The sequence below is a fragment of the Sceloporus occidentalis genome, unplaced genomic scaffold (genome assembly GCF_023333645.1).
Source record: "Sceloporus occidentalis isolate IW3139 unplaced genomic scaffold, rSceOcc1.0.p SCAF_6, whole genome shotgun sequence".
Lineage (NCBI taxonomy): Eukaryota > Metazoa > Chordata > Lepidosauria > Squamata > Phrynosomatidae > Sceloporus > Sceloporus occidentalis.
In genome coordinates, this window is record NW_028316986.1 from 107,581,027 (window position 1) to 107,607,509 (window position 26,483).

A 26,483-nucleotide genomic window follows, 5' to 3' on the forward strand; every position below is an offset into this window, starting at 1 on the left:
GAAAGGTTGCTTTTTATTTTTAAAAATCCTCTGACAATTGCTTTTGATGCTTCCCATATAATATGGTTAGAATTCTCATTTCTTCCTAGATGTTAACCCGAAACCTGCGTGACACTGAGTAAGGCCTAATCAAGTTCAGTCTAATTCTTCCTGCGTTCCTCCCAGGACTGGGGAGTAGTGGTGTTTTTGAGGTTACTCCCTGTCCTACTCCGAAGTATGATATTTTTTCTTAATGTTACTCCTACTCCTAGCCCTGGAAAAACCTCTTACTCCTTACTTCTACTCCCCAGCCCTGGGGAAAAGCCCTGGTTGCTTTGCAAGGCTGGTTGGTGTGTGTGCGTGCGTGTGTGTAAGTGGCTCTCTTTGCCTCCCAGTCCCTTCCCCAGTGCAATATAATAAAATTGTTTTTTTAATGTTTGCATGTACAATATAATAACAGGAATAAGGAATAACAAATCTACTGTATTTTGTTACTCCTTATTCCTACTCCTACTCCTGTAAAAACCTCTTACTTCTTTACTTGTTATTCCTTACTCCTATTTCCCAACTCTGGTTCCTCCAGTACTGTGACCATGCAAATACCAAGACTTCAACAACATTGAATTTTTCCCCTTCTCCCCGCTTTGGGTAGTATCTTACCTGATGAAAGTCTTAAAAGCTTAGCTATAATATACAATTGTAAACCTTTTTTAATTTTTGTTTTCATATTGATATTATTGCCTGACCACAGATTCTGGAATTCAGCTTGCTTTTGGAGTTTCCAGACAAAAGACTCCTTGCCCTAGCAAACAGAAGGAACTACGCAATAGTCTATCTGTATTTTAAAAAACATGTAAGAAGCCACAGAAAAACTAAAGAGGATTATGTATAGAAAATGTCTCTGAAACCTTCACAAAAATCAATGAATGAGGCAGGATGAGGGAATAACAGATATCTTGCTGAAAATATCTTTTGTTTTAAACTGCAGTTTTTCTTGTCAGTAAATTTTTAATAACTCATCTTCCACAAATGTGTTTTCATATGTGATTAGCCTACAATACATAGCATTTTAAAATATCAGTCATACTGCCCATTCAGGATCAGATTTCTTTTAATGATGCTGGCAGTCCTTGTGCTGTCGGATGTTATGAAGATTTGCTTCAGACCATAATATATCACTTCCACAGCGTAGGAAGTTCCATATATAGAACTTCTTTGTTTGCGGTTCCAGCTTACAAAATTCAGCATATGTTTGTCAAATTGTTTTTACAGGGAGTCAGCTACTAGAACTCCTTTTCCATAGGCTTGCTAGTAGTTTGTCATCTTTCCATTTTATACATCCAAATGACCCTGTAGTTTTAATTGAGCATGCTATTTATTCTTTGATGTAATGCTTCCATTTTCTTTGTTAACATTGCAGTTCTAAGTTGTGACCACCAACGCCTATATACCAGTGTGGTGTAGTGGTGGGAGCGTTGGACTACAACTCTGTAGATTAGGGTTCGAGCTCCTGCTCTGCCTTGGAAACCGACTGGGTGATCTTCGGCAAATCACACTCTCTCCGCCTCAGAGGAAGGCAAAGGCTGGTGCTACACTGTAGCATCAAAAGTTTGACACAACTTCAACTGTCATAGATCTATTCTATAGAATCCTGGGATCTGTAGTTTGTTCTGGCACTAGAGCTCTCTGTCAAGAGAGGGCTAAATATCTCAGAAATCTACAACTCTCAGACTTCCATAGCATGGAGCCATAGTAGTTAAAGCAGTGTTAAACTGCATTAATTCTGCAGTGCTGATGTAGCTAAAGCATCTGAACAAATATTGCCCCTCTGGATAAATCTTACCAAGAAAACACCATAATAGATTCGCCTTAGAGTTGCCATAAGTTGGAAATAACTTGCTATAAGAACTTTGCTATAAACTTGACGCAACTAAATTTAAGAAAATCAACAGTTACACTTACAATTTAAATGACAGGACTCTTGTTAAAGAGTAGTATAATGTAAGGAGAGCTGTATGGGATGTAGCACTGTGGTGTATCATATTCACTATTAAGTAATCCTACATATGCACATCCACGCCCACCAGATATCAATATTTTTAGCAGGTTGCCATATATATCAAAGTGGGGACTTGTAACCATGTCAGTCTGCTGAGAAATAGAAAGAATACAGTATATTCTCGACTATAAGTCGACCTCATGTATAAGTCAAGGGCAGGTTTTGAGACCAAAATTATGGATTTTGATATGACCCATGGATAAGTTGAGGGTAAAACTTAGGGGCATCTAACAAAGGATGTAAAGGATGAAGTAAAGGAAAACGATGCCAAAGAACTTACAAAATTTCAGCAAGCATAATTGTTTGTGCTCATACTAAAGGCTAGATGGTTGAGAAAATAAAAGGGTTTCAGTGATTCCAGGGCAGATAATACTCTTGCCTTTCACTAGGGGATGGTTCCATTTTTTAACAATTGACTTGTGGATAAGTCAACCTAGGTTTTTTGGGTCAATTTTTTACCTAAATTTCTAGACTTATATATGAGTATACACAGTAGATATTGTGTAGAAAAAACTGAGCAATGCTACATTTGGAAGATCCAGAATTGTACTTTTCTAATTTTGACTTGTTTACAACAAATGCTATAATGTGTAACTAAACAGCCCATTTAACTAGGTGCTACATATGAAGATGACAATTTCTTGTAGAATTTTCCCCTCCCACAATTTATTACTTGCACTGTGAAGAATACATCTTGTTTAGCTGAATGACAAAGACCTTATTCACACAGAATGATAAATCAGACTGTCTGACTTATTCTGGTTTGCTGGGAATGGGGATCATGCTGGTGCATGCACCATGTTATCTCCTACCCCTTTTACATGATCAGGTAAAACAAGGAAGCATTCACTTGTGACATCCGAACTCCAGGCTCCTGATTTCTTGCCACCAAACCATGCTTTTAAGGTAGCAACAATCTGGATTTAGATGCCACAGTAAGCAAATGCTGCCTTGTTAAATGTTTACCTGCTCAAAATGATGAACAAAGGGGCTGCATGCACCAACATGCTACTTGTTCACAATAAACCAGGACTAGCGAGTCAATCTGCCTTATCATTATGAATAAACCTTCCTACTTCAGCTCTTAACTTTATGTGTTATCCTTATGTGTGAACAGAGCCACAGATTTCCCTTTTCCTGTTTTTCAATATTCTAGTCTTGATCTGCAAATTACTCCTTTAGAGTTATTCCTATTTAATTCAACAGGGCATCTTGTCTTGATATCAGAATGAATATTTTCAAAGTTTCAAAACAGAACACAGATGTTATTAAAAAATAAAATCTGAAGATAGAATGATAAATTGCTTTAAAATGTCATGTCATAGTTAGGGTTGCCATAAGTCAGGACCTCTAAACCGGGACAAATGTAGGACAAATGTAGGGCAACATTTTCAAATGTAGGACACGTTTTTAACAAAATGGAGGACATGCGAAAAAATTGAGGTTTTTTTTAAAAAATGTTAATATAAATGCATGTTTTTTAGGCATGATCAAAATGGAGGACATTTTGGCATTATTCCTAGACAGATGGCAGAAATGGACTTGCCCTTGGGTTCAACTGTACTTCTCAGAAGTGTGTACTTGGTCATGGGACTGTGGTTTTTCTTCACTGCGCATGAGTTTGTAAAAATCACGGCAAGTTACATTGGCCGTGCCTCAGAGGCTTGTTGATATCAATATCACCACCATCATCATCATCATCATCATCACCACTATAATTGGCCAAGAAAGGCAGACTTGTTAGCATTCAAAGCGCCATAAATACACAGAAAATGCACTTGCATATATTTAATAATAAAAAATAATAAAAAAACAAGGCAGGGGTGTATATATTTAATAATAAAAATTAATGTAATAAAATAAAAACAAGCAATAATAAAAATTAATGAAATAAAATAAAACAAGCAATAATAAAAATTAATGAAATAAAATAAAACAAGCAATAATAAAAATTAATGAAATAAAATAAAAACAAGCAATAATAAAAATTAATAAAATTAAAAAATAAAAAGCAATAATAAAAATTAATAAAATAAAATAAGTATGTTATATTTTTAAAAATAATTTAAAACCCCCAAAAAACCAAGGCAGACCTAATGGCCACTGACTCAGCTTTCCTCCAACTCCTCCTCCTCCTCCTCCTCTGCCCCAATTCTGCCCTGCCCTTCAAGGCACCCTTCCTCCTCCTCCTCCTCCTCAAGGCTATGGAATCCTGGGAACTGTAGCTCTGTGGACTATTCAGCCTCCTTTTGTCAAGAGATCTCTGGTGCCACAAGAAACTACAATTCCCAGAATCCTATAGCACTGAGCCATGGATGTTTAAGGGGGGGTGTCAAACTATTTCTGCAGCCTTTTGCTACCCCAAAGCCCTTCCTATTTACAAGGCAAAATCTCTTCCTTCACCAAGCCATTGAAAACCAACCCGATTGGAGGGCTGATTGCTTCTTTCTCATTGGTCAGCTTCGGGAGAAATTTGCATATTACAAGTACAGGTGTTTAGGGCCTCAAAAACGATCCTGTGATAAAGAATTACAAGAATACTGACGCGGTAGACATTTAAAAGATGAGGCATTTAGACTCCCAGTGAAACATGAACGATTTATGGCCTTTTTTTTCCTCACTGTAACCTGGAAAGTAATGCCTTTTGCAAGACATATATACCAAGTGGGCTGGCAATAGTTCTGAGTGGCAGGTGTCCTGAAGACCTGCTCTCTAGGCTGAGCCAGGCAGGGAGGGTGGGACACAGCCACGGGGAGGGGTGGAGCTGCCTCCAGGGCCTCGCTGGGGGGGGGGGGAGTCCCGGGGGTGGGGCCAAGCCGGGGCAGGACTGTGTGGCCCCACCCCAAACCGGGAAAGTCCCGCCCCCAGGCGGGATATGGCAACCCTAGTCATAGTGCTGTACCTTGAGGTGGTTTAATCTCAATAATTTGGAAAGTCATGTTGTGTGAACAGAGGAATAAACATATTCCTGGCACCACAGAGATAAACAGAAAGGAAAATCAGTATGCAAAGGGATCTTTTAGCACCTTTGAGACTAAATGTGTAGAAGTTATAGTACAAGTTTTCGCAGTCTTGGTCTTCTTCAGATACATGGAATGACCACGTCTATGAAAGCTTATGCTGCAACTTCTTCCACACAGTTAGTCTCAAAGGTGCGGGTACTAGATCCCTTTGCATACTGATCTTCCCAACTAACATGGCTATGTCTCAGAAAGGAACATATTTGTAAACAAGGCCGTGGATACTTGGACTTGCTCTGATTCTCAGTGTGAGTATGGGCAGTATACTGGCCCATGAGCTGTAAAGGACAGGTGTTTGCTCTTAAAAAAAACACAGACATGCACCAGAATCTCTGCTGGTGCAGCTATGTAGGTCATATTCACTGAACTGATGGAAAGACTATATATGCTTCTTCATATTTTACACATTCACTGCAGGAAATACCAGTGAAGCCAATGTAGTCATTGTATCTATGACACAGAGTTAAGTATCTGTGTACTATTTCAAAGCAGGTTCTTTCATCAATTAACAGCTAATGATGGTGAAACACAACAAACAGTCCCAAGAGCTCTCCAGGACATACATGATCTGCATACACTGGGGAAAAGCTGTCAGAAGGCCACACACAATGTACTGGAAAGACCTGCTGTGCTCCATCTCTGCAATTTCCAGTAGTGTAGTTTCCTAGCTAACACCTTCATACACACACAAACCTGTCCATGATTACCCAAGCAGTACCAGTGACACCTCTTGTTGTGACTCTGGTTGCTTCCCCACTAGTAATAGTCTCTGGGATTATCATAATTTGTTGACTCATCTATTACACAGATAGTGTGTCAGTGCCTACTCATTTGTGCTGCACAGGGCCAGGGTTCATTGACCTGATAGCTTCGTGTGGTGTACTGCACATTTTAGATATATTTGCATTCAGAGGCAACATGACATTGATTTGTCCAGACTGTTTTGCCTGGAAAATCGGGCTTCAGGTCGTCCCTTTGATGGAGCTGCAAGCCAACAGCACCATACTCTCTGATTGCAAGTTGTAATGAGCCCAACTGGCCACAGAACCTTCCAGTCTAGAACAAAGAAGTAATAGTAATTCACTGGCTGTACTTCTATGTACATATGGAATTTGCCAAGGCATGACATCTTGAGCAGCTGCTAGGAAGGGAAGATACAGTACAGCACACTGGGGGGGGGGGAGAACGGGACCAAAAATTACACATAGAATCATAGAATCGTACAGTTGGAAGAAACCACAAGGGCCATCCAGTCCAACCCCCTGCCATGCAGGAAATCTCAATCAAAGTATCCCCTTTTATGATTGAAACGGTAGCAGCATAACAGCCTCTACCGCAAACTTCTCTTGTGAGATGTTCATCAGTAAGTAAGGGGAAAATAATCCAAAATCATTATTTCTAAGACTGTTTCTGCACTGACAAGAAACCCTGGTTTACCATCAGGACTTCCAGACCTTGCCAGGAGGACAAGCCATCCACCCACCCAAATGGTATCCCCAACAGGCCACTACCAGCAGCACTGCCTGAAAACCTCCCCCTCCTGTCCGGGCCCTGTTATAATGCAGGAAATGCTGAAAAACCATGTGAACTTGAAATGACAGTGCTATAGCAAGAGTTGGAATTGTCAGGTGGGAAGAAGTCAGGGGCATCTCCAGCACAGAGTACCTCTTGACTTCTACAGCCCATCTGCATCAATGCTCCTTCTCCCATCCCTATACTGGCATGCAGTCCCCACACTCAGGGGATTCTCCTGAGTTTCTAGCCTTTTCCAGAGCAAACAATGACTCTTGTTGTGAAATCGAAGGCTTTCATGGCTGGCATCCATAGTTAGTGGGTTTTTCAGTCTATGTGGCCATGTTCTAGAACATGGCCACACAGCCCGAAAAACTCACAAAAAACAATTACGCTTTTTACTCCAGAGAATCAATGGATCTGTGTTTCACTTGTTTTGGCCCAGTGTGTCATCTAAACAGGTCAGTACACAAAATGACTGTTTCTTTTGCTCCACACGGACATAGCCTATGTCAACTTCATTCTTGCTCCTCATCAGTCATATTGCTACCTGTAATATGAAAACTGTCTACTAGGGTCAATGGAATATTTGGCAACCATGGCTCAGCATGAAATCCTTGGGCATGTGATGACAATTTATCAAAGAATAAAAGTATTAACCTGAATTGGTCCTTTTAATATAAAGCTTTGTTATCTTCTCCATGCAGCATATTGTAGAATTTTAGAAAATTTGCTGAAATTTAGGACCTATTCCAGTGAAAGTTGAATATTTTCACACACATACCCAACTCTTAGTCAAATTACATTTCAAAGTGCTTACCTGCAGCTATATTCAACAGGCCATGCATGTAATTGCTGAATACCTCATTATATTTGCAGTCTAAAACTGGGGTTGTTAATCTTCATTGACAATCATCTTGTGCATAAATAGATACTAAACTAAGAAGTGAAACCTAAACATTTTTTTCCTTTCTCTGCTGGAAAGACCCACAACATTTGCAGATGTTGTGTGTCTTCAAGTCATTTTCAACTTATGGCAACCCTAAGATGAACCAACAACAGGGCTTTCTTGGCAAGATTTGTTCAGAGGGGCTTGCCGTTCATTTCCTCTGATGAAAAATGCATCACTAAAGTTATTTCTCCAAAGTCTGCTTTTTAAAAAAAAAAAAAAAGTCTGGAAACCTTTCTTAGGCATCTAGTTGTAGAGAGAAGGATCTCCATAACACAGGAACTGAACAGGACGAAACTAGACAGGTGTAGCACATAGGAAAGGAACAGGCTTCAAAAATATAGACATGTCTTCTTCCATTAACCAGAGGATTAAGGAGGAAGATAGGCCTCGATCTAATACATGACACAATCTCTAGGGTCCTCAAACTTGTGAAGAAGGCTTAGGTTCAGACAGGTCATGTCATTACATATGTCCTATAATAAGTAGAGAAGAAAAATGAATACAGAAAACACACTCTCACCAGTCAACAGAGAAGAAGGCTCTCTGCATGGATCTCCACTTGCATATCAAACTCCATTTATCTTTCTACACTGCTCAGGTTTAGCACTCTTGAATAGGCAGCTGAGAGTAAAGGCAGCAAATCTGTCACAGAGAGATGGAAAGCAGATAGAGGAGAAGACTGAACAAACAAAAGAAAGAGCTAAGTGGAAAAGGAACTAGTCTGACTGCTTCTGACAGCAAAAATTAGGTTCATTTCCATCTTTCAAAAACAAAATAAAATTATGTGAAGTCAAAGGCTTTCATAGCCAGCATCCATAGTTTTTTGTGGGTTTTTCAGACTATGAGGCCATGTTCTAGCTCTACAGGCTAATGGTTACTCCAGCTCAGACATCAGAAGGGCTGCCAGATCCAGAAAAACCCAGAGGAGTGAAGACAAGCAACCACCCAAAAGGAAGGTATTTTTACCATACATCAAAGGAGTCACAGACAGAATAGGGAAACTGGTGAGGAAACACAACCTCCAGACCATCTACAAACCAACCAAGAAAATCCAGCAAATGCTGCACTCAGCAAAGAACAGGAGAGACCCTCTCATGGTCGCAGGAGCTGTGGACAAGTCTACATAGGGACCACCAAACACAGTGTACAAACACAAATCAAGGAACACGAGAGACACTGCAGACTGGGTCAGCCAGAAAAATCAGCGGTAGCAGAACACATTATAAACCATCCTGAGCATAAAATTCTATTTGAAAACACTGAAATTCTGGACTATGCCAACAGCTATCAGGTCAGAATGCACAGGGAAGCCATTGAAATCCATAAACACCTGGACAACTTCAACAGGAAAGAAGAAACTCTGAAAGTAAACAGATTTTGGCTACCAGTCCTGAAAACACCAAAATCAAGACCAAGGAAATGCAAATGAAAACCACTCAGGGTGAGTGGGATTTCCAGCAGACAACGGATCATTAAGTAAATGGACGCGCTGTAGGCCTTGCCACTCAACAACAGAACAATACACAAATTAACATACAAATCACCTCCTCTCAACCAACAGTATATATACCCCACTCTCTTCCGTGCCAGCATTCTCTGAAGATGTCAGCCACAGCTGCTGGCAAAACACCAGGAATAAACTCTTCTACAACACAGCCTCATAGCCCAAAAAACCCACAAAAAACTAAAAATAAACTAAACTTTCACCTACATTCAGAGGAATAAGTCTGTATGTTTCTTTTTTTGTTGATTTCACTTTATTTCTAAAGCATTCATGACAAAGCTTGCATCTGTTCTGTATTCACAAGAGATGCTGTGAATGCTGTTTTTATACGCAACAGAAACTATGTAACACCCCTATTGTATAACTCTTATACACATCTAGCCATATTGTCCCAATATGACACACCAAGGTCCTGTCTGCACTGGCATGGGGCCAGTTTTGAAGATGCAAAACAACAACAAAACATCCCATTTACTGAGAGCCAGTATGATGTAGTGGTTCGAGCACTGGACTAGGACTCTGGAAACCAGAGATAAAGGCCTGCTCAGCCATGGAAACCCACTGGGTGACCTTGAGCAAGTCACACTCTCTCAACCTTAGAGAAATGTAATGGCAAATTGCCCTGAATTAATCTTACCAAGAAAACCACATAATACGTTCACCTTAGGGTCATAAGTCAAAGTGACTTGAAGGCACAAAACAACATCCCATTTACAATGATGGAATTTAATGCAAAATTAAGTCCATGTACAGCACAATTTTATGCAAGCTTGTATAAAACAAATGACCTAGTAAGTGGCAAAACCCTAAGAAAGGGTTTGTATTTCTTGGTTAAGTTAGGAATGAGCAGAAGAAAAGTGGAGAGGAATTGCAGTTGCTAAGGTTAAGGAGTGGTATATTTTCTTTTTAATAGGGGGTTTAAGGCTGCACCAAATGATGCAGAAATACTGAGCACCACAGGCAGAAGAGTCCTACAGTGAAGTCTTGTACTAATAAGATTCATGGAACTTTGGGGACAGTGTTTATGTGTCAGATTCATGTTGAATTGATATTGCTGGTTAAAAGCAGTATTGATTAAACATGAATCTGACACATACAACCTGTCCCCAAAGTTCCAAATATAAATTAAGATTTAAAGTGTAGTTTTGTTTGTAATATTCAATTGGCCCCATAGAGCCCAGAAAAGGTCCATGTGAATAGAAGAAAGCTGAGGCATACTTCCAGAGAAATGTACACACAACTGAAGCCTTTAACCTTATTTATAAATTCTAAGGAGTTTTACTGCTAATGTTCAGAATCAGTTACAGAGACTGAAATATTGGAATCTATTGTGTTCTGTAGAATAGATAATATATTCCCAATTTCTATCCTATTTGACAATATAACAAACCAGGATGCATATTTGCATGCATATATGGCATGCATATTTGCTATATGGGAAGCTGAAATAAAACAGGGAGTTCAACAACCACTGTATTAGAAGAGGTTTGTTAAAAATCTGGTCACAGTGTAAAAATATGTTCTATAATAAAATACCACTTTGGGCCTCTTTGTAGGAAGCCCATTTTGGTAGATTTAAAAGCTTAGGACACCAGTGGATAACGTATGAACAAGTATTAGAGAATGAAAATGGAACAATCTTGAAATCAAGAGAAAAATTAGAGAAAGAGGGTGTAAAATTAGATTGGTTCACATATAAACAATTAGAAGAGAGATCAAAACTGGACCTTAAAATAGAAGGAATAGAAAAAGTAAAAAACGAACTAGATAAAATATTGTTTGAAAGTGGAAAGAAAAAGATCACGAAATTCTACAAACTATTGTTAAATAGAGAACTAGAACAAGAAAGCTTAAAGCACGTAATGATTAAATGGAGTCAACTTTTCCAACATAATATAGAGATAGAGAAATGGGAAAAATATTGGCAGAGAACAAATAAATTTACTTTAGCACAAAAACCAGCCTCTGATTAAACACCTCCAAAGAAGGAGACTCCAATATGTGTGCTCCCAAAGTATCAGTTGGAACAAAATAAGAAAGAACTAAATGGTTGACTTCACATGAACAGACCTGTCATGAGGTGGAAGCTGGCTTGGCAACTTCATTGTTTTTTCTACATTTGTGTGATTTCTAGTACTGAACCTATTGTCTCTTTGCCCTGAATAGCATACACTTATTGTATAAAATTAACTGAAAGACAGAATTCAACCTTCATTTTTTAAAAAAATATACATTGCCATTATAATACAATATACCTTATAGATCTTATGAATTTTGACGTATTGAACAGTCTCCAGTACTAAAGTACCTTTAACATGCTGATGCCACCACTACCTTAGCTGTGTTATTCTATTACTGTTTAAGTGAATATTCACACGTTGTAAAAACAATTTGGGAAGATAATCTTTTAAAGTCAATGCAATTTCTGTGGTGAAGTTCCTTTGTCAAGGTATCTTCGGTAAAGACATTAATAACACAGACATACAGAAAAAGGAAAGTTATCCATGTTAGAAATGGAAAAAGAGTCAATCACTTTGTTCAATGTTCACATTAAAAACCTGCAGATCTCTGTAAGTAGCAACCAGTGGGTTGTGGAAAGAGCAAGAAAGGTGCCTTGGCCTGCCTTTTGAGAGGTTAGGCATCCCCTTGCTTAGACCAGAGGCTAACCCTGAAAGTAACCATATACACACAGCAAAGAGTAAAGCAGAAATAAAGAATAATTTTATAATTCCTATAAAGAAGAATATTTATATAATAAGAGCTGTTCAACAGTGAAATAAGCTGCTTCAGAGTGTACTGAAGTCTCTTTCTTTGGAAGTTTTTAAACAGAGGCTGGATGGGCATCTGCCGGTAGTGCTTTGACTGTGTATTCCTGCATGGTAGGGGCTTGGACTGGACAGCCCTTGTGTTTTCTTCCAGCTCTATGATTATATGAGTATTAACTATTTGCGATAAGAGTGAAAAACATGATCTCTATTAAAATGTTTTTTTTCAATTAGTTAATTTCCATGCAGATTACTTGGCACTGGTAGGTACTACGCTTCTCTACCTTGCATTCTCTGCTTTTACAGTGCCTATGTTATGTACAAGCAGGTCCCTATGGACTGTAAACAACCAGACTATTATAAAAAGCCAGGTGAGCCAGATAAGAGAAAGCAAAATGCAGCAGAAACCTAGATGGCATAGCAAAACAAGGCATTCACCTGCCATGGTCTGAAATGTGTTCTGTACATACATCATGGTATTGTAGCATCTAAAATTAACACGTTCTGAGGTAGATTTGTTTCACTTTTCCAGCACTGGAAAACCTATGCCCCTTCTCTTCTATGTCTTATTACAAGTTAATGATTCATTAATACTGGTGGATGTCCACCTTGGCAAACATTCCACATTCACAGTCTTCACAGTAGCCCTCTAAATCTACTGGTTTGCTCTCCATCCAATCTTCTCCCATGTCAGCAGAACTGACTTTATATGTTGAAAAATAAAATCTCTTCTTTAGGAGCATTATGGATAAGAAGCATGTTAAGTCTCACCAAATGGCAACTTTTGTCTCAGTAAGAGGAAATACCATTTGTAAAATATTAAAACATTCATTGCTTAAAACTTTCATTATAATGATGTTTCAGGTCTGAGCCTGTTCAATTCCTGTCTCAAGGACTGAACTATGGCCTTGCTCCAAGCCACAAATACAGAATAGCATGTTACTACAGCAAGCTATAGTAGCACTTTCCAACAATACAATTCTACCTTTATCTACTGTTCTCAGAAATATATTCTACTGAGTTCAATGGGGTTTTCTCCCAGTTAAATGGGCACAGGCCTATTTAAGTGTAGTGATCAACCCAGAAGAGAAGATCAAGTATCTATGTAAATTCTGAAATCATTATGAGACATGGGTGGGAGGTATGGAAGGAAACACATTCACACCAATTCCAACATCTGGAAAAGAACAGTCTAAAATTTCAAATTTTAATTTATTGCCATTCAGTAGAGGGGAGGGATCTCACAATCCTCGCTGACAAAGGTTGCATATATTTTTCTCTGACATGTAGCAATGGATATACCAAGTAACATTCCCACCGAAATCACTAGACTTTAGTACTGCCTGACTTCCTAGGTGGCAATGGGAATTACACAGTGCCTTATTTCTATATGCCAGTTTCTGACATCCCATGGATCTTTCCCTAGCAGGTTAGCAAGAGGTGGGCTGATTTGTGCTGAGGTCCTCTCCTTGTGTGGTCCTCCCTGCCTCCTGCTTAGTTGGTGTTTCTGGTTCCCACAAAAGTATTATACCAAGAACAGACATAACAGAATATTTTATCAAATTAAAATGAACATATCTTTATTTCACAAATCCCAGCTCATTTCCTGAATTTCGTCTGCTGAAATCTCTCAATGAAAAAGAAAAAAATATCAAAAGATTTTCTAAAACTATCTCAAATAGCTATATGCCCCTCTTGGTTCACCAACTAATTGCCTGTGTCTCATGATAGTGCATTGTTGCTGTGGTTGTTGTGTGCTTTCAAGTCATGCCTTACTTATAGCGACTCTAAGGCAAATCTTTCATGGGGTTTTCTTGGCAAGTTTCCTCAGTGGGGATTGCCACTGCCATCATCTGAGGCTTAGAGACTGTGACTTACCTAAGGTCAACTAGTGGCTTTACATGGCCAAGCTGAGATTTGAACGCTGGTTCCAGAATCACAGTCTGATTCCACTACACCACACACTCTCTCTCATGACAATGTGTTATGAAAGTGCATACACACTCATATATATTATATAATACATGATAATTAATAATTGATTGGAGCTGTTTGTCAACCTGTTGCAACATGCAGCATGACAATGAAAAATTGTCAGTATATAAGTGTCAGTGTCAGTATATAAGTAAATATATCAAAAAATACTAAAAAATACAGCAGTAGTCCCCAAACTTTGCTCCTGCAGATGTTTTGGACTTCAGCTCCCAGAACTCCTGACTGATGTCTAAGTTGTCTGAGGCTTCTGGAAGTTGAAGTCCAAAATACCTGGAGCACCAACATTTGGGAATCATTGATATACAGAGTGCCAACAGGAACAGCTGTGTTCCTCACAGACTATAATCAGCACTCATTACTTTTGTAAAACAAGAAAGATTTATTTCAAGCAATAACCATTCTCATGCAATACTGATCTCTGATTACTTTCAGTGCAGTTTTGCACACATATGTTTTGAAGCAGTAAGTCCCATTGACTTCAGTAAGATAAGTGGGTATAGAACCGCAACCTAAGTGGGATGACACTCCCAATGCTTGGTAAAAAAAAAAAAATCAAAAGCTATGAAAGTATAGGGGTTGATTTTATTATAGGAAGTCAGATATGGTTAGATATGCATAGAACAAGTGCCATTTTTAAAAACCATAATAACTGCACAACAAAACCCACTTAGATTTACAACTTGTAGAAACTATGAAACATATTGTATATCTTTTCCTTTTTTTCATAATTAGATTTTCTTATGGAAGTTTTGAGAAACAGCCTGAAATACTTATAGCTATTAACTCACCACTGAAATCCCTTTTTATTTTTCCATAAGCATCTGAAGATCCTCATGCTTCCAAGTCTGTCTCTCTAGAATTAAGAGTAAACCTACAGAATCATAGGATCCTGGCCACATGAAAACAGTATTCTGCTTCCAACTGCAACTAACAAAATGTCTCTAGAGTGTTACAAAGTAGGTAATAAAGTGCAGGGTCCACCCTATTTTTGTTTGTGTGTTTGTGGGCAACAGGTATTGGAAGTCACCCAGCAAGGGAGGAAAAATGTGATCCTCCAGATGGTTATGGCTAACAACTCCTGTCACAGTAGTCAATGGTGAAAGATTATGGGCTTGCAATCTGAAAACATCTGGAAAGACAAAGTTACCCTGATCTACATATTTACATTAAATGTTAAACTTAGCTATCATTATTTTGTCACTAATAAGCCTACCTTTGCCATTAATAATTTGTTGAAGCTATCTTAGATATGGCTGTTACCATATCATATACGAATTCCATCTACTTATTATATGTTGTTCAAATAAACACATTTTGGAACAGGAGAACTGAAAAATAGCGATCTTAGTATAGGAGTCCATGGATATAAACCCTGCAGCCCCAGCAGAGCATTCCAAGAAAGAGTGCAATTTCAGTTGCATGTCCCACATGCCTAAATGAAGTCCACCAGCTCTAATTCTTTTTCCTGTGATTAAAACACTTCTGTAATATGCAGACAAATTTAGTGAAATAACATAGACTGCCCACTGCACAAAAAAACCAGTGGATAAAGTGCTCACAAATTCTTACCAATTTTTCTCACAGCTGTTTCCATATATTATCTATATAAGCAAATCTCCACAAAGTGGGACTGGACAATTATTAGTAGCAATGCCATAACTATTACGAATCCCAGGAACAGAATTCATGAAATAATGAGGGCAGCTGTTATTCCCTAGTAAGAGGTGATGTTACATTGCAAGAAATACTTGTTTTATTTTATGTATCTGGCTACTCCAGAACAATCAGTTTCTTCTAATTTTGATGGGTAGAGTTGTTCTCCAATTTATCATAAAAGGGTACAGATTTAAATCCATAATCATGACTGTTTGACAGCAGCAAGAAGGACCTATCTTAGCTTGTAACTGACACACTTTTTCAAATGTGTCTTGTGTGAAAAACTGCCTAATATCACAGTTTGTTACATGAAAATACTGAAATATATAAATACTAGAACTGTTATAGCCAGATGATTGATTGGTTAAATTTAACACATTCTGCTCAACCAAAAAAGTATCCAATCTGACGGCACATTTTTAGACGTCAAAAGTATTTTAGTATACATGCCTGCAAAAACTACAAAATGCAAATGTTACTGCAGAAAGCACATTTTGTTCTGTATCTGGGATGCCTCTCTTAAGATTAATTTAAAGTAATTTTAAAAACAAATATTTTTTTTCTCGAAAACACTGTCTCGTTTGCAGATTTGATGGTAATAAACTCAGATTTCTTTCATTAGTAACAGTGCTTATAAATTCATAAAACCAATATGCTTATTCTAAGCATGTTCCTTACAAGTTTCCCTTTTTGAAATATAGAAAATTAGCTCCAGAACTGAGCATAATTACTTTATTTACAAGTTTAAATTATGAGGTTTCCTTTTCTCAGAATACTGCTAGGCTGCCAACCACCAGTCCTGACCAAAACTTTAACCTCTTAGCTGGATGCCAAAGCTTAGAATGGAAAAAAAGACACTCACCCAGTTCCTGAAGCCTAAAATGATGCCACCTACGAAAATGTTTGTCACTAAAACAATTGGGGCCATGTCTACACTAAGGGTATACCTTACTCACCCTGGTCTTGCTGCGTTCTGTCCATATGACATACAGCCATATCCAAAGTAAAACTGTGTTTTAAGCCATTAATCCTGTTTAAGAGCACCCACAGTTTGCTCTGGAGTTTCCAGGAAACTCTAATATGCCTCCAGGTCTCTTGGCTGTTTGGACAGTTCATTCAGGTCTGATTCAGCCTGATCCAAATGTCCAGACAGCAAACATGGCACCATCTCCCTTACTATATGCTGAGCAGTGTAGGGAAGGGGATGGATCCTCTTTGGACCCACTTTGCTGAACAAACAACTTCCTGTGAGAGCCTGGTGATCATTGTCACTTCTGCTGGAGCCAGAACTGGACACCCATACATGTGAACAACAAGGAGGGGGTTGAGTGACCCACAGGTTTCTGCAGATGGAGGGAAAGACCAATAAATTTGAAGGCTGGTTGGCTTGCTGCCAGAAGAGCTCCTCAGTGCAGATGCTGGAAAGGAAAGTCTCCACCTCAGCCCACCTACAGAGCATACATGTGATTCTTTGGTTGGGACTCCAGCCTTCTTCAATAGGCTTCCCCACCCTGCCTCCCTCAAGTCATACACACAGATGCTAGCATTGTTATGGGTTGCTGATTTTGGTGTGTGGACACTTTATATGCCACAATCTTCAGGTGGCAGTTTGGACACTGAGCTGAGGTGAGGAGACTGAGGCCTGTGTGCCAGTTCCACACTTTGGGGGTCTCCTTGGGATCTTGGGGGTTAAAGCGTTTTGGGAAGCCCCAAGTCAGGAAATCAATCACCGCCCAAACCTCAGATGGCAGCAGGAATCATACAATGGCTTATGCCTATATGAATCCCAGTTACTGTCAACTCATGGGTCATGAGGTGGTAGGCACGTCATCCTATCCTAATATCTATGTTATAATAATAATAATAATAATATTTTATTTGTGTTTCCCTGCCTCTCCCGATGGATTGAAGCGGGGTTACAGGCTACTAAAATCAGAATACATACAACAATCTTATAAAATACGAAGAATAAATATAACATCAATAGCTTATCAAACCATCAGACATCCAGGGGCAAGGGGAGAATATTGTTGTCAGACAGGCAGATTGGTTATCACTCCTCGGGGGGGGGGGGGAGCTTGGTGAAAGAGCACGGTTTTAAGTCTCTTTTTAAATGTTTCCAAGGGGGTTGTGAGACGGAGCTCGTCAGGAAGACTATTCTACAACCTCAGGGCCATTATTGTAAAGGCCTTTTGAGATGAAGAAACATATTTGGAAGATGGTGTTTCCAATAAATTTTTACCAGATGTTCTAAGTGTGCGGGGCGGATCATATGGGGAGATGCTTTAAAATCTTATATGCTTTAAAATCTGTGACTAGTAAAGCTGTAGTCATTTCAACTCCAGTACTTTCCCACATGTGTGTGTTAATGGGGGGGTCTTTCCTTCTAAGCCCCACCCTATCACTGGCCTGGTCAGTGTCAGAACTGTTACAAATTTAGAAACTGTACATTATTTGAAATGCCACATTGTTGAAAAAAATTATGTTCAGACTGTTATTTTTGACAAGCTTCAATTAATCCTTCATCAAAACACAAACTCTTGCTTATGCCCTGAAGCACTCTTCCCACACTTTTAGTAATGAAAGTACAGCAAAATACTGTGAAAAATGAGTAAAAGAAATGCAAGCATCATGAGGCAATTTGGTGTTTTAAAGTCAATCATGTAGGCTTCCTTTTTGTCTAGGTTAAACATGTTTCTTGATTCAATTACATCCTATAACTATACTCTATAAAATTGCTTTTGCCCCTATGCCAAACCAGTATGGAGGCCTATTTCATTTTCTGGTGAAATGTTTATAACCGTTTTTCAATATGTTGATAGAGAAGTTCTGGCACAAGCTTAAACAAGGCCAGAAATAATACTAGGGCTGCAGCTCTGCCTAATTTAAAGCACTGAGAACTCTTGTTATTGGCTTCAATAAAAGCAAGGGCTGCACAATGAAAATGCCAATAATTCTTGAAGAATTAATCAGGTGACTGCCATGCACTGGGAAATATTATTATAATATGACTAGACAGCTGTAGTGTTATCCTCTTACTGCTTTGGAGTTCCCATGAACTGTCTTGATTGCTGTGCAAGGTTGGAAGAAGAGTTAACATTTTAGAACTGAAGTGCAGCTTAAACAGGCAAAACCATACTAGCACTGCAACCCTTTTTAACATACATTGGCCCCATACAGACTGACCAAAATAAAGCTGCTTCGGGTCACTTTGGAGGTATGCTGTTTAAATGATGCATGCATCCTAAGAGTCCAGAAGCTGCGCCAAAACTGTGTTCCAGTCCTTAGGACTGGATCATGACTTTGACACCGCTTCCGGACTCTTAGGATGCGTGTGTCATTTAAATAGCATACTTCCAAAGTGACCCGAAGCGGCTTTATTTTGGCCAGTCTGTATGAGGCCATTATGTCCTGTATGTCTTTGCTGTTTGAACTGCACCTATGCAAACCTACTGTAATTTTAGTTGCTAGGACACCAAACCACAAAACCCATGGTTCATTTCTCTACCCTGTAGACTTGCCTCACAGGAGTGTTGTAAGAATTACTGGATAATGCAAACAAAGTGTTTTGAATGCTCAATCTTTTCTGTCTAAATGCTAAACATTATTTTTTGCATTTTCACTGCTATATTTTAAGACCTCGTTCCTGAATATAAAGCTGTGACCATGCTGAGATGGGACTGTCCTAATTAGTCTACTTTGAGGCACGGAAAGTGAATTTAAAGCTTCTTTTCTAGAACAGTGAACATAATACTTAAACTATAAATATTTCCTTCATATGTTTTCTGATGTTTGGTCTATTTCCTCCCGTTATTATTCTGAATCAACTTTAATATTGCCATTAGAAATGACAATGGAATAATCTTAGGTGGCACTGCATTTAACTTACATTTATACCTTGATCTGATTTTTCCTATTTCAGTGCACATGTACTGATTATGCCTGAGCTTTTGCAAGCTTCAAAAGGTGCATTTTTAAAGTGTGGTGTACAAACATGGGCTAAAGTATTTGCCCATTCATAGTGAGAGCAAAAAGATTTGTTTTATTCTGAACCAGTTTTGTGACATCACGAGTAAATTTGATTGGCTGCACAGCACGGCAGAACACAGAACTGTGAGCTTAACATTGTGATGCTGTTATGCCCTCATACTGAGTTTAGGATCCCAGATTGTCTGAGATGACCTAGACAGAAAGATGAATTATCATTCCCAGTAAGTGAGGTGTGTGACTCAGCCAATGTCATCCAGTGGGTTTCCATGGCTGAGTGAGGAATTTAACCTTGATCTCCAGCAGGGATGTAGCTAAAATTTTAGGAAGGGGGGCTCCAGACTAAGTGCCACCATTATAATGGGGCTTGGGTGCAGCGGCGCAACAGCACACACCATTCATTTTTCAAATGGAAGGGGGGGTCCGGACCCCAAGACCCCCCCCCCCTTGGCTACGTCCCTGTCTCCAGAATCATAAACTCATTTCTTGCCAGAGTTGGAACCTAAGTATCAAATAGCAAAGTGTTTTCCAGGAGTACACCAGCAATGGACCTGTCCATTAATGGTGACAGTGGCCCTGTTCAGTACAGGATATCCCACTGTCCCCAGGTAACACAGTCCCACAACCATCAACATTTCAATTTATATGAATTCAGCTTCAGTCTGTCCTCCCTCATTTAGCCAACAACAGAATTCACCAGACACTAGAGATATGAGCTAACAGCTGTTCCTCAATCTGATAAATACAGAGCACGGTGTCATCAAAATACTGCCAGATGGTTCTGAGTGAGATGCCATCCATGACCACACCAAACACATCTATATATTTTTAAAGTCTTGGCAGGAAGATAAAATCCTGTGGTTGCTGGCCTACACAATGGCTCTGATAGTATGGAACAGTAACAGCAACCTTTGAAATTAGTCACACAGCAAGTAACAGACTCCTGCAACTCCATCCTTTTTCTATCAACACAGAAAGACTGCTGAGAGGACCAGAAAATCTAACAGGTTACATTTCATTGGTGCCTCTTGTAAAAGATGAATGAGAACTCCTAAGTGTTTCCTTTCCATTGTTGGGCCCAAAACCACACAGAGAGAAAAGTTGGCAAATGGCAGTCTTCCAAATCTGTTTTTAGCTCCCCTCAACCCTCCTGACTCCCCAACCCTCCTGATTCTATTCATGGACAGAAACAAAAAAGTGAACTGCCTCCAGGAGTGGCAGTTCACCTGTTATGTTTGCAAACCTACTAGTGTTGTTTAACATTAGCAAACTGGTCCCTGACCCAACCATAGTTACCCTTCACCCAGTCTCCAGTTTGTTTAAAATGGGCAACTTTGAAACAGACCTAGAGTTTTCAAATTCATTGTCTAAAAACAATTTATTTGTTTGGTATCTGGAAAAAAGTATCTTGCTGTAACATGGGCCCTCTCCAGACGGACCGTTTCATATGCACTCTGTATGTACTAGGGTTACTAGACGCTCCCAACCCTAGTACGTACAGAGTATGTACAAAATGGCGGCGCCCTATCCACATAGGCACCGCCATTACATTACGGCTGTGCTGCTTCCAAACGGAGCGGCGCGGACGTGACATCCTGGCGCCGCGGAAGAACGCGTGTGGCGCCCTTTCCGCAGCGCCGGAAGGAGCTCCATTTTGGAGCTCCTTCCTGGGTTTGTGTCACTGGCACAGCCTTTACATGGCTGTGCCAGCAACACAAAAGAGAAAGGGGCCAAGTGGCCCCTTTCTCCTTTTCCTCACCGCTGTCGGGGTGTCCTTGGGGCTTGAAGCCCCAAGGACACCCCGTTTCCAGGCCGCAGGGAAGCAGCCTTGAAAAGCGGAGGATCGGGGCCTCGGGGCTGCTGCTGTGGCAGCTGAGGCCCGATCCGTCGGGGAAAGGGGCAGGTACAGGCCGCCCCAAAGGGGTGGTCTGTAAACCGCCCTGTTTTACCTTTTGGTAAGGATACATGAATTCTTGACAATGGGATCAATAGATCCCTTACCATTGTTGAAAATACTGCTGCTGAATGCCAGAACTTCAAATGGGAGAACACCAGTCATGTGGGACTTGATCTTGGATGAGTTTTCCAATCTGGCTTATCAGAAAGACTCAATTAGATTAAATGTGAGGGGAGGTATTTCCTAGCTTTCCCTACCTGCCTGCCTTCTTTCTCTATTTACAGTAGCAGTAGTCAAGGACAGGTTCAGGGTCTAGGGAATTATATTTGAAAATCAGTTTAACATTTAATTTAAAAATAATAATGACCTTTGTAACACACGGGTGGAAATCATGTGGCATACTGTATGCTGTTGAGCGGCAACTCTCAGCATCCCTCCTCTCTGGCTACACTCCCTAGGGTTACTGGGAGTTGCAGTCCACCACATGATTCCCTCATGGGCTATAGCATTAGGGAGAAACTTCAAAATGACATGCCAACTTGGAAAATGTGTCTCAGGATTTGAAGGTGGACACCAGGCACTCAGCTACACTTGCTTCATCCTCCCAGACACCATTCTAGATGTTATTTGGTGACAGACTTTCTACTTCTTTGAATTCTGAAACTAGGCTCTGAGAGAGTTCCAGCTTTCACTTCTATTGGTACCAAAGAGAAGCTTGTTTCACCCTGGGAAAACATCTGCACCAGTCCAAAGTGAGAAACTTTTACAAAGATTTTGAATGACTCCAATAACTATCCCTGGTTTTTATCCTGCATTCTTTCTTTCTTGCAAGATTATCTATGACCATTTGACCAATGCTAGTCTGTACTAGCAGTAGTACCAATATTTGACAGGGCAAAGAAAATGTAAGAATAAAAGAATTTGGAAGAAAAATATTAACACTGTACAATCACCATGTTTCAAATAATGGAAACCCAATGTTTCATTTCCTGGGAACTTTTGGATCAGTTTGGGACAGTTGTTTAACAGTCTCTTCTTCTTTGCCTTTTTTCATCCTTTTCATATGCAGCAGCCAATACCTTTTCAGTGCAACAACTCATGGAGTTAAATCAGACTTATGGCCAGGTATTTACAGGACTAGAGGCTTAAATAGCCATGCTAGATTTAGCCAGGTCTAAGTCCATTTTTGTGAATATCAATGCCACATACAGAAATTAGAATAGACTGGGGTTTTCCAATTTCACACTGCTTCAGATTATCAGACGAGGGACGTCCCATCCCTGTCCCATCATGTTCCCGCAATTGTGGGAAGGACTTTCAGACAGGATTCGTGCTTTTCCCACCTAGGACGCATGAATGACAGCGATCGTGGAAAAGGCTTTCAGATGTAGTCGCACAGATCCTGTCATTATTCTGCCATTACCTGTCATTAAAGTGACATTGGCCGGCATTTTGCATTAATGGAAGTTTGTATTAACGGATGTTTGCGTTAATACAATGCCACTTTAATGACAGATTAATGATGGGATCGGCGCTACAATATGAAAGTCTTTTGTGTCATTGCAGTCATGGACGGGTTAAGGACAGGATAAGGACGGGGGAACGATCCTGTCCCTATCCTGTCCCTGTGTGAAAATCTCCATAAAAGGCAGACTCTCTACACGAAGTGTATGAGTGACTGTGAGTGGTTAGAAAACAACATGGAATCATTATCAATCACAAAAGCCATAGAGAAGGAAAGGAAAGAGACAAGAAACTAAACGAAACTTAGGCCTGTTACAGACTGCCAAAAATAAAGCTGCTTCGGGTCTCTTTGGAGGAATGCTGTTTAAATGAAGCATACACCCTAAGAATCCGGAAGCTGCACCAAAGCTGCACTCCAGTGCTTAGGAATGGAGTGTGGCTTTGGCGCGACCTCCGGACTCTTAGGACCCATGCATCATTTAAATAGCATACCTCCAAAGAGACCCCAAGCAGCTTTATTTTGGCAGTCTGTAACGGGCCAATGTGTTGCATTCATGACACATAACATAGCTAGCTATATGCGTGGGGTCCCTTTTAAGCCTGGTTCAGATATGTCATTTTTAAGTAGAAAGTTATCTTTAAACATAATGACTTCAGGGGATAGTGAAGAAAACAGTATAAATATCAGAATTATAGGAAAAAGTGGTTCCCCATCTAATCATTCTCCAAAATGTATCTTGGTAAATAGAAACATTTACATTTGAGCTGCTATTGTCTTAAAAACAATACAGTTGCACAAGTCAGACAGTAATGAAATGGTATGACCAAGATAAACATCATGATATCGCTAAGATAAAAGACACACTGAGTTTGAGAAAGAAGAGCATGACATTTATAAAATAGTTGCTCAACTATTTTTGTGGTCATGCTATATAAGTGCCTAAGTGTTACTATTTATTGACTTGGGCTTCATTCCCACTTACAAATAAATCGCGTTGCAATCTGAATAGATGGATCGGTTCGGCAGCGGAGTGTGGTTCACACTACATTTGCCCTGATCGCATTTTCTTGCTGTAAAATAAAATAAAATAACCCACTTGTGGTTCACACTGACGAATGAATCGATTCAATTTAAACCGTTTCCTGTGGGAGTCTCTCAAAATAACCCACTTGTAGTTCACATTGGCAAATGAATTGGTTCAGTTTGAAGTGTTTTCAGCGGAATGTTTTCTCTCTGTCCATCACTGCAATCGCATTTACGTACTTCTGTATGAGGGTCGAAGAGTGAAAGGACGCAGGTTATTAATTTCCGCTTCCATACCCGGCGACCCCTTGTCACATCATAGTAAATCAATTCCAATCTGTATCTTATTGATACCGACACTGAATTGATTCGTGACTTTGGTTCACATTTGTGTGGAATCGATTTATCCAAAAAGATATACAGAAAAATATCAGTGTCAAAAAGACGCAGGTTAAATGGGTCTAGCACATAGCACCCCTCTCTGAATCGCTTCAGCGATTCAGTTCATGCGCAAACCAGGGTCATTTAAACCACTTCAAACCAATTTGCAAACTAGTTTAAAACATAGTGGGAATGAGGCCCTAGTTTTGTCATTAAAAGACAATAAATGCAGAGGCATATGAAAAATGTAGTTGGCAAGTAGAGCTTACGAGTCGATGAAATGTATTTAGGTTTATTTGGCTGGACTGATCTCCACAGGCCTCTCCAGTTTAAGTCATTCTTTCCTGGGAGTAAGACTCATTGAATTAAATATTCAGAGGGTCAAAATATTCATTAGAGTCAAAATATTTTTAAGGATCCCCTCCCAGATACTGTATTTCTTCAGTGTCTACTAAAGAATAGGAGTCTTTGGTTCATAGTACCGGGGGGGGGGGGGGGGCTATTACAGAGCCCCTTGGTATCCACTGGGGTTTGGTTTCAGGACATCTCATGGATACCAAAATCCATGGATGATCATCCCATTAAATATAATGGCATATAAAAAGGCAAAATCAAGGTTTGCTTTTGGGAATTTATATATATTTTTATATATATATATATATATATATATATATATATATATTGTAAATGTTCTGAAGCTGAGGATGTTTGAATCCATGGATAAAGAATCTGTGGCTATAGCGGACCAACTATATGCACAAATTCAGATTACACTGCAGTCCTGTGCAAGTGCACATAACATTATCTTGAAGTCCTACCAGAACCAATTGTATTTAAGTGTAACAATATTTAGCATAATGGTCAAAATGCAAGCTTCAGTGTGAACTAGGCTTTTACACCTTGATGGTCAACTGTGGGAATGTTTGGGGCCACAGGAGATTATGAAGATCCACACCCACTACCACATTTGGGAGTATTCCCCCCATATACCCTCTAGAAGGTATGGGTGACAAATTTTGCTGTGTTTTGGGGGGTGGCCACATTAGGCTCAGGAGAGGCTTTTACAGCAACATGTGAGGAGAATTCATGACCTATTCACTTGATGTTTTAGGAACCAGACTCTCCTTGGCCTAAAATGGGCTTGAAGGGGCAAAAAGGTATGGCCTTTGGAGGCCATAAAAATTGCTCCATGGAGGCCTTGAGGGGACCACAAAAAAGAGCCTGGGAGCCACACTTTGCTTACTTCTAACCTAAAAGCATAGGCAAAGGAAAACCACTTAAAACATGTTAGATACATTTTACAAGCTCCCTTTTCACCCAGAATGTCTCTTTCCTCCTCACATGTGACAGTTATACCTAAGAAGAAAATAATTTACAGACATATAAAACACACTGATTAAAAATCATCTCTAGGATAAAGATTATTAGCAAGCAATAACATTCACTACTAAGAGCATACATTTAAGGTTTTACATGTATTTGGTCTGGCAGGACAAGTATAAGGAAGATGATTGTATTTAATCACTAATCGGTTATTTTTATAGACATATATTTTAGACTGATAATTCTCTTTGTTTTGAGTCACTTCTCTTCATGTCTAGATAAGATACACTTTGAGCTAAAATCCTTGTAATGAGTGCTTCCACTCTAGAAAAAAATGCTTTTGGTTAAACAGAAGCCAAACCTAAGCCCACCATTGTTGGCAATGAGTCTTGTTGGAAATAAATATAACAGTACCCTTTGTTCCAATTCATTGTCTAATTCTACTAGACTCTGAAGAATATGAAGCCTCCAGCTGTATGATCTCCAACTGTGAGATGGGCATAATTGATATCAAAGTGTCCTAAACCAATTTTGTCCCTATCCTGTTTATTTATTTTAATATTTAGTCTACCTCTTCCCAAATGTCTCTCTAGGTCAGTACTCTTCTGTATTATAATCTTGGGAACATTAGAGCTGAGGCAAGGAGCTGGGCCAGATATTCTAGTGTTCAAGTCCAATATTCTAGTCTAAGCGATCTCTAACTGATGGCCTCCAGGTACGATGAGCTTTGATTTTCATCATCTCCATCAATAAAAAACAGCCATAGGAGATGATGATGGGAATTGTGGTTCAAAGAGATCTGGAAGGCACTAGGTTGGGAAAGGCTGCTTTAGCTGCTGCATCAGGCTGACATGAGAATGAATTCGCTTTCCAAAGCAAACAATTCAGTGATATGTGAAGTCAAAGGCTTTCATGGCCAGCATCCATAGCTTTTTGTGGGTTTTTCAGGCTATGTGGCCATGTTC

At 39.6% G+C, this 26,483-nt stretch overlaps 1 protein-coding gene across 2 annotated transcripts in view; it reads right to left on the minus strand.

Annotated features, from left to right (window-relative positions):
* CRYBG1 (crystallin beta-gamma domain containing 1) overlaps nt 1-26,483 on the minus strand; it is a 150,089-nt gene that overhangs the window by 119,186 nt on the left and 4,420 nt on the right. The window contains exon 1 of one of the 2 annotated variants that reach the window (XM_089530651.1): nt 23,774-23,832. The exons of the other annotated variant lie outside the window; for it this stretch is intronic. The gene's annotated coding sequence lies outside the window, so the exon portion shown is untranslated. Of the gene's footprint in view, nt 1-23,773; nt 23,833-26,483 lie in introns of those variants that run through there. 2 annotated transcript variants of the gene reach the window in all.